Raw genomic sequence first — 9,540 nt, 5'->3', positions numbered from 1 at the left:
CTCAATCATCACCGTATTACTTGTTCAATTGTGTATACTTGCACATATATTTCACAATCATATTTAGTAGTCACAATTCGCAGACATTGTTCCTGCTTTTTTTGGGTAATAAAATTTGAAATTATCAAAAAAAAAATAATAACGATGTACGTTGATATTAGAGATTAGTACTAAATTATTTATATTTATTAGGTTTAGATTTTGATTCGTTATTTGCTTCTTTAACTCAGTTTTAGATGGGCAATAACCTAGTTATTTATAGTTGATTTTTTTACTAAATGGATATTCTAATCTTCGTTTACATTTCTGTTGGTTATTTCCTTCTGCAAAACGAAAATTTTCGGATTTTTTTCCCCAAAGGTACAGTTTGGCTCACCATCTGTTTGTTGATTTGTCCGACTCAAAAGACTTTCATATGCGTGGTTTTCAGTCGGGAGACGAGTTCGAACAAGATACCCTTTTCATTATCATAAATATCGGTCTCTAAACTATCAAATCTTTGACTTTCGGGGTCTGGTAGTTACATTTTTTTAGGTATGCTTTTAGTCGTTGAAGTTTAGATTCAAATTTCTCATAACTTTTATATTGTGCTTCCTTGCCTCTATTTTTTGGATGTGCCTTGAAATGATGGATAAAGTTATTTAATTTTCAGTTCACTTGTGTAGGTTCAATGGATGTTGATGATTACAACAGTCCATCAAATTCAATCATAGTTCCTGATGACAAAATCACGGTGTCTACAGCTGATAATACATCAATTCAGCCTGTTCAGCCTATGGCTCCGCCAGTGGTCACACCTACAGTTGTACCACCTATTGCTCCAATACCTGTAGCTGTAACATCTATTGCTCCATTACCTACAGTTCCTCCGCCCCTGGTTGTCAACCCATTGGCATCTCTCCGAGGTCGCCCTCTTGTCCGTAAGCCACCTGTGTCTCAAAATGGTGAGGTGAAAACTGGTGATTCAGAATCTGACCATGAGGATGATGGGCAAGCTACCGGTGGTGAATATGAGATCTCAGAAGAGAGCAGACTGGTTAGAGAGCGACAAGAAAAGGCAATGCAAGATCTTCTGATGAAACGACGTGTTGCTGCACTAGCAGTGCCTACTAATGACATGGTTGTCCGTACTCGACTTCGTCGGCTAAGTGAACCTATAACTCTTTTTGGAGAAAGAGAGATGTAAAGGAGGGAAAGGCTGCGAATGATTATGGCGAAGCTGGATTCTGAGGGGAAATTAGACAAGTTGATGAAACTTGAAAGCTCATGAGGAGGAAGAGGCTGCAATTTCTGCTAAGAGAGTGGACACTGAAGAAGACATCGAATATCCCTTTTATACTTACGGTCCAAAAGAACTTTTGGATTCTAGGATTGATATTGCAAAGTACTCTATTGTAAAGGCAGGTGCACGTCTTCAACGTGCCCGAAGAAAAAGGGATGATCCAGATGAAGGTATTGATGCTGAAATTGATTGGGCTCTAAGGCAGGCGGCGAATTTGGTTCTTGATTGCAGTGAAATTGGGGATGATAGACCACTTTCGGGTTGTTCTTTCTCACGTGATGGAAAACATCTAGGCACCTGGTTTGCTTCTGACACTTTGTTCTCGTCTTCATTATAGAATAAGGCTTAGTCTTTATTGATTTTGTTTTCCACTTTGCTTTACAAATTTGTTCTTTCATCGTTAAAAGGAGTAAACGCAAGTTTAAGTTATGCAAATTTCCAGTTATTCAGAGTGCTAAATTTGATCCTCTTAGGGTAGTTATAGAATATGGTTTTGAGACCACTCAAGGTGAAAAGAATGTAAGTTGTGGTCAATGCCTAGGGTAAGCAAGGTTTCTGCCTTAAAGGGTCACACAGAACGTGCAACTGATGTTACATTTTCTCCTGTGTATGTTTATTTAGCAACTGCTACTGCTGACCGAACAGCAAAGTTATGGAGCCCTGATGGATCTCTCTTGAAGACATTTGAGGGCCATTTGGATCGCCTTGCTCATATTGCCTTTCATCCTTCACGGAAGTACCTTGGTACGACAAGCTTTGATAAAACATGGGGACTGTGGGACATAGACAGTGGTGTGGAGTTGCTTCTCCAAGAAGATCACAGCAGGAGTGTCTACGGAATTGCCTTCCATCAAGATGGATCTTTAGTAGCATCCTGTGGACTTGATGCACTTACTCGTGTTTGGGATCTTCGCACTAGGAAAAGTATTCTTGCTTTGGAAGGCCACGTGAAGCCGGTAAGACATCATAATTCCATGGCTCTTTCATTTTTTTTACAGCCATGATTGTCAAATGCTACATACAGTAGTAGCATATTGTAGAGTATCTTTAGTAGCAATAGTTCACTAAAGTACCTAATCTATAGTTGATAACTATTATAAGTTTCACAGTTAGTTATGCATGAAAAATTATAGTTTTGATTGTAGCTCATATGGCCTCCATATTTCGAAAAGAAGCTTCTGGATCTTACTTGGATTCCCAAAATTGGGAGTCTTATGTTGCTACAATTATTTTGAAGTTTTAAAGGCTTAGTTAGGCAAGTAGAAAGACGCTATCTTGTTAATACCATAAGATTAATCTATAGAAGTTTTAGGAACAAGGAAATAATTTCTATTTCCTGAAATATATTTGATAAGTAAAGTCTGTTAATCTCTGCCACTCTTTCCAGGTTCTTGGTGCTAGTTTTTCACCCAATGGATATCATTTAGCCACATGTGGTGAAGATAATACTTGCCGCATATGAGATTTGAGGAAGAAAAAGTCCCTGTACATCATACCAGCCCATTCAAATCTTATATCACAAGTGAAGTTTGAGCCTCAAGAGGGATATTACTTGGTCACGTCTTCTTATGACATGACTGCAAAGGTGCACCTCCTTTCCAAACACAATTGCCTTTATATTTGAAGTATTTTTTTTTAAATATACCATCTAAGCTTTGTATGTGATTTGCCAGGTTTGGTCTGGAAGAGATTTTAAGCCTGTTAAAAGCTTACCGTGTAATATCCCAAATATCGAGTCAGTGACTGAAATGTAAGGATTTAAAATTTAGTGGTTAAATTTGATAAATTAAAAAGTTTAAGGACTAATTTTTATAAATTATGGTTAGGACTTTTTAACAAATATGGAAGAGAGGAAGGGCATATTGATCTTTTTGCATGAAATGAATTTAAAATTCATTTTTAAACCCATTTAAGCATGTGAGGAATTAGAAAAGGGAAAAGAAAAGTCTAGAACTATGGGTTATCTTCCCTTTTTCTTCCTCTTGCCGTGAACCTTCATTTTCCAAGGTGAGTTACTTTCAAGTTGGTTGTTCCTTTAAATTGTAGTTTTATTTTGAAGCTTTAAGTGGTATATAAGATTAAGGAAGCTTAAAGATGAAGAAAAACTAAGTTACTAAGGAATTCTTATTGAATTAGTGAAATGGGTTTTTAAGTGAAGGGTTCAAATTTGGTTAATAATTGAATTCTAAAGGTAAAATTGACTTGTCAAAGGTCTAACTAAGAGATTTGAAGTGTTATAAATGATTGAGAACATGCTTGAATGAATGATATGATTTTTAGTTTAAGAATTCCATAGAGAAATTTGGATGTTATAAGAGGATTATTGGATATAAGTTGATTAGGATAAGTGTTAATGTGTTTGAGGAATTGAATGGAGCTAAGAGTGAGAGATTTAGGTGAATTTTGGGTAAAATTTGAAGTAAACTAAATGAAATATGGGCAATGATATCGGTACTGGAAGAACAATATCAATACTATAATGTTAAATTGAAGATAATAGGCTGAATATGATGAACAATATCAATACTAATTGAATTAGTATTGATACTAAAGTGGGGTATCGATACCAGGAATAAGGTATCGATACTATTATTGAGGGTGAAATTCCAGAATGCCAAAATAGTATCGATACTGAAGTGGGTATCGTTACCATAGAAGAGAAGTATTGGTACTGTAGGAGGGATCGATACTATTCAGTCTGAATTTTAAATTGGGAGTTCATTTCATTTTTTGTAACTGCTAATTTGATATACATTAATGGGAAATTGGTATTGATATTGGATATATCTATGTGTAGATTTGGTTTGAAATTGTATCGAAGAAATCGACATAGTATGAGATTGATCGAAAAGAAAAAAGACTTCCTTTAAAACTTACGTGAGGCAAAGGTGAGTGTAACTTATTTGTTTTATATTAGATTTAAGGGAAGCTTGCGATAAGTCAACCTCGAAGTTTTCGATCGAAAACTGTTCTATTTCTTTATGCAATATTTTTTAATATTTTATTTAAGTTACATTTCTGAAATTATGTTTTTATTTGTTATATGCACATGAATGTGAACATACGATATGTGAATATGTTTATACGAAAATGTTCTACATGAAAGTACCCTATGAGCATGAATTCTATGTGAATAAGACACATTTAAATAATGAAATGAGAAATAATTAAAGCCTAAGGTATATGTATGAGAATTAGAGGTATAGTTGGCATGCCAAGAGTCGAGGGTTTTACGAGGTATTTCGGGACAAATTCTTCGTGGTCTTTCGGGACAAATTCTACGCAGTCCTTCAGAACAAATTCTACGTAGCACTTCGGTGCAATTTATATGAACAGTTTATAAGATTATAATAATGTTTATGAAAGTTATATGGATTTCCTTGATCAATGTTTCTTGAAAGTGTTAAGTAAATACTTTATTGCTTTATACTCATTATTGCCTCATTAAGTCAACGACTTAGCGTGTGAATGTTTCACACGTAGGTTCAAAGAAAGACGAGGATTAAAGCTAGGAGAGGACATCATACTCCGGTAGAAGATCATATCATATCAGAACAATTTGAAATGTAGGTTCTTATTATTACTTTGTGATTTTGTTGGCATGTATTATAAAGTTTTAAATTGTAGTGCTCTGATATGTTTTGTAAAACTACTATTTGAAGTTTATAAAATATATTAAGTATTTATTTATTTCATGATGATTATAAATTTTAATGTAAACGTTGTATAAGGGTTCTTCTTTTAAATGCAAGTAAAAGTTTTAAAATTTCAATGAGTTTTCAAAGAAAAAAATATTTTAAAAAGTCAATGTGACACCTCAGATTCGTATTCGGGTCGTATACGTGTTGGGGTGTTACATACCGGGTCATGAAGCGAAAGTCACTGCCTCAGATATTACCGAAGGTAACTTCCTGAATTTTAAATTAGTAATGCTTGAAACCCTTCTCTTTTTTTCCACTCTTCTTCAAATGTTTATTTGTATAGTGCTAACTATTACCCTCCTGCCCTTCACTAAAACTTCTGAAACACAATCAGTGAGTATTGGTTTCAAGTATTTTGGCATCTTAGCATGTATTATGTTATAAGTTGCGGATTGGAACAACTAAGAATGTATTAGCAGCGTGGCAGTTGTAGTTTTTTTACTACATTATTTTGTTTACAATTTTTTCATCATTTTTCTACTGTCCTCTAACTTATCAAGACTCAAAATTTAGTAACTGTGATGGGAGGGAAATGGTGATTGTATGAGCCTTCCCTTATTCGTTTATATTGTTGATATCAAACTTAAGCAATAAAAGCCCCTGACTCTTCATACAATACTCTTTTCTATTCCCCTGGGACGGATGCAGAATTTTATGTTAAGGGAGGTGAACTTATACAATTCTGTAAGGAGAACTTATAAAATTGGTGTGGGTGGGTGTAACATCTTCAATACCGGGTTAGTGACTAGATTGAAAATTTTCAGAAATTGGTGATTAAAGTAGGATAATTGAATAGTTCAATGACTTATTGGAAATATATGATGAAGGTTGTTTAGTAATTATTGAATGAATTAAAGGGTAAAATGGTCATTTGACAAGTAAGATTTTTATTTTTCATTTATAAGATAAGGGAACCACGTGGAAAATGAGATATTTCTCCAGAGTTCTCTTCTTCTCCTTTCTTCTTCTTCACGTGAAAGCCAAGAGCAAAGGTGAGTTCATGGTTAGTTAATTTCTTGATGAATTTAAGGTTAGTTTATGATCATTATATGATAACTAAGCTTAAGGAAAGCTTAAGTTATCTTAAAATCAAAAGATGACAGAGTTAGGAGAGATTAAGTAAAATGAGTTTTTAAGTGAATTATTGAAATAAAAGGAGTTAATAGATTTTGAAGTTGAAGTTGACTTGTCATTACTGGAATTAAAAGATATGAAGTGCTAGAAGTGGATTTAGAACATGTTGAAAATTGAGTATGATTCTTGAATTTCATAAAGAGTAGAGTATATTAAGGTTAAAGATGAGATAAATGAATATTAATAAGGCTCAGCTTGTGTATGTAAGTTAAAGATATGAATGGGGTTGAAATATGGCACAATTAAGTTAGAATAAAGTGATTTTCGTGCATAAATTGGAATTCTGGGCTAGTGTGCATCGGTACACATTCAACATGTACCGATGCATCAAGGGTAAATTTCTAGAAATCATTCAGTGTGTATCGATGCACTTCCGTGCATCGATGTACCCCTTAAAAATGAAAAAATCGAATGCAATTTTTATATCGATGCATAATTACTGCATCGATACACATACTAAGGAATGTATCGATGCACTACAGAGTGTACCGATACACTTCAAAGGAAAATGGAAGTAGATCTTTCTTTTAGTTTAATAAATGAACGATTAGAATATTGATATGGATCCATGTATTATTGTGTAGATATCAATCGATAGAAAGTTCCAGAATGATTGAAAGGTTAAAATTGATCCAGAAGAGAAAGTAAGCCATAGGAGTAATTGATAGCAAGTGAGGTCAAGGTGAGTGCATATTAGATCATATATGATATTAAATGGAAATAAGACTTGCGACAAGTCTATTTCATATAGTGTTATGCATAAATTCATGAACATGAACATGTATTTGTTATGAGTTATATGTTGTTATATGTATGACATGACTTGTATGAATATATGTTAGTGTGATAAGATATATGAACCGATATAAGTGGTATATATATATATATATATATATATATATATATATATTTACATAAGTTATATGAATATATGTTTACATAATGAATAATATGCATATGTGATATAGGAATATAAGAGATTAAGTGAATGAACATGATGATATAAGAATAAGATATGAATCATATAATATGGGTTATATGAGAAATATATGTGAACAAGATATGATATATATGTTTATGAGAAAACATGCAAGTGACATGAGCTATGTGATATGAATATGTGGAATATGATATAAAGTTATATGATTATATGGTCACAAGAGATAAGAAACAGATGAAAGTGAACTATATGATTATATGAATATGTGACATGATATATTGCTAATGCCCATGTTATGTGTAAAGAGAGCTAGAGGTATAGTTGGCATGCCAAGAGTCGAGGGTTACCTATGTTCTTCGGAACATATGGACAGTGGTCCTTTGGGACATATACAGTGGTCCTTCGGGACATAATGGTCCTACGGGACAAATTCTACGCGCCCCTAGTGGGAATTATATGAGTTGTGGTGACAGCATAGTGCACAACCTCAATGTACTCACATATCTATAGTTCTCACATATGTACATGGGCTAACGAAGAGGTAATAATAAATATATTATATATAATGTATATACTTTTATGATATAAATTGTATTATATGATTTATATGATGATGTGTGTATTGCTTACTTAATGAATCATATGTCGATTAAAAGAATAGATATAAGAGGATACGATTATAAGATATAAATGATAAGAATATTGATAGTGGAATAAGTTTAGAGATGGAAATAATGTGTGATATGTATATATGTATATTACATTATGTATAAATATATGTTGTATTGTTTTGGCGTGGCATCATGAGAATGCCTCACTAAGTCATCACTAAGTCATAGAATTAGCGTGTGAGTGTTTCACACATAGGTTTCGGAAAGCAATAAGAGAAGCTAAAAGGAGCAGGACAGGTCAGATTCTCCTTTCTACAGTTCAGATCAGAAAAGTGTTTAAATTATATGTATTTTTGTCATATGAAATGTTGTTGGAATGTAAGATAAAAGATTAGTATTAGATACACTTTGATCAATTTTGTAAAACCATATGTTTTATACAATAGAAATTATTTGGGTTTTGTTGGAAATGTTAAACTGAACTTTATTAGATTTTGGTAAAGTAAACGTTTTGAACAGTCAATGTGACACCTCAGACTCGTATCTGGGTCGGGTACGGGTTGGGGGTGTTACAGTGGATGGGTGGGTGGGTGGAGAACAAATTATCAATAGAAAATACAAAAGAAAATATCCAAATTTTATGAGAATTTAAAATATTATAGGGGCGACTGCTCCCACCAGCCCTCTCGGTCCATATGTGTCCCCTCTAACCTGGTTTCAAGGGTGGAAAAGGTTAGGGTAATAAACTTTTTTAGTTTTGCCTTTAACCTATAATGATTTCTCTCAGCATTGTTTGATGGAAAATAGAGTGATCATTTTCTTTTTGCATCATCGTTAGCATTAACATCTTTACTTCACTCCCTATTGGTTATCAAATATCCAGCAATGGTTTGATTTTAGAACACTGAGCATTCATTTGTGTTTTTTGCATGGAAGATGGGAGATATATTGTGACAGTCTCTCATGATCGAACTATAAAGCTATGGACTGCTGGTAATATTGAAAAGGAAAATGATATGGATTTGGACTGAGGACCGTTGATCTGGTAGATCTTGTAATAATCTTATTTGGAGAAGTTTAGTAGGTGGTTTCTCTGGTACTACTGTTGAATATAATTTTGAATTCAGATTAAAACAATGATTGTTTAGGGAGCAAACCATGTATCAAAATACTGAAGTGTCAATGTTGAATACGATAAGAGTGTTATCATCTTTTATTATTTTTAGATTAGAATCTAATGTTTCACGTAATTTTGTCCTAGATTAAATAGTCTATGAGTTGAGTAATCCGCCTAGTTTGATTTGAATATAATTTAAATAATTTTAAAAATATTTTATTTAAATTAACTATATAAATATTAATGTTATTTTTTTTAAGTAAAAGCGGATAATTTGGATGGGTTGGGTTCAAGCTTTAGGCCTGAATTCTTTTGAAATTAGTTCGGTATAATGTCAAAATTTGCCTTCTTTTTTTCTTCGAATGATCGTTTTGACACTTATTCTTTTTTTTTTAGTATTTTAGTCTTTAACATTTCAATTTTTTTTATCAAAACGACTCATGTTGGATGAAAACCATTATTTAACTAATGATCAATATATGTTGTTGATGCAGTATTTTCATATGTACTAAGTTGTTAATGTGACACATGTCATGTCATTTAAGAAAATTAAATTATTAATGTGTCACATATCATGTCATCTAATGAAATATCATTTCATGTATCACATTACTTAAGGTGATGATGTGTTATATGTTACGTTAACAATAGTTTGCCTAAAAATTAATTGTGAAGATGACAATGTGTCACCACAAGATACTGACACATCAGCATTGAAAAATAATAGTAAATTTCATGTTAGTATCATCATTATT

The 9,540-nt window shown here is 32.9% G+C and overlaps 1 pseudogene; it reads left to right on the top strand.

Annotated features, from left to right (window-relative positions):
• Window positions 1-670: 670 nt before the first annotated feature.
• Window positions 671-8,699, top strand: LOC120120330 (annotated as a pseudogene).
• Window positions 8,700-9,540: the final 841 nt, after the last annotated feature.

This window comes from Hibiscus syriacus, unplaced genomic scaffold, assembly GCF_006381635.1.
Source record: "Hibiscus syriacus cultivar Baekdansim isolate YM2019G1 unplaced genomic scaffold, ASM638163v2 tig00110338_pilon, whole genome shotgun sequence".
Taxonomy (NCBI): Eukaryota; Viridiplantae; Streptophyta; class Magnoliopsida; order Malvales; family Malvaceae; genus Hibiscus; species Hibiscus syriacus.
This window is presented reverse-complemented; position numbering and strand designations above follow the sequence as displayed.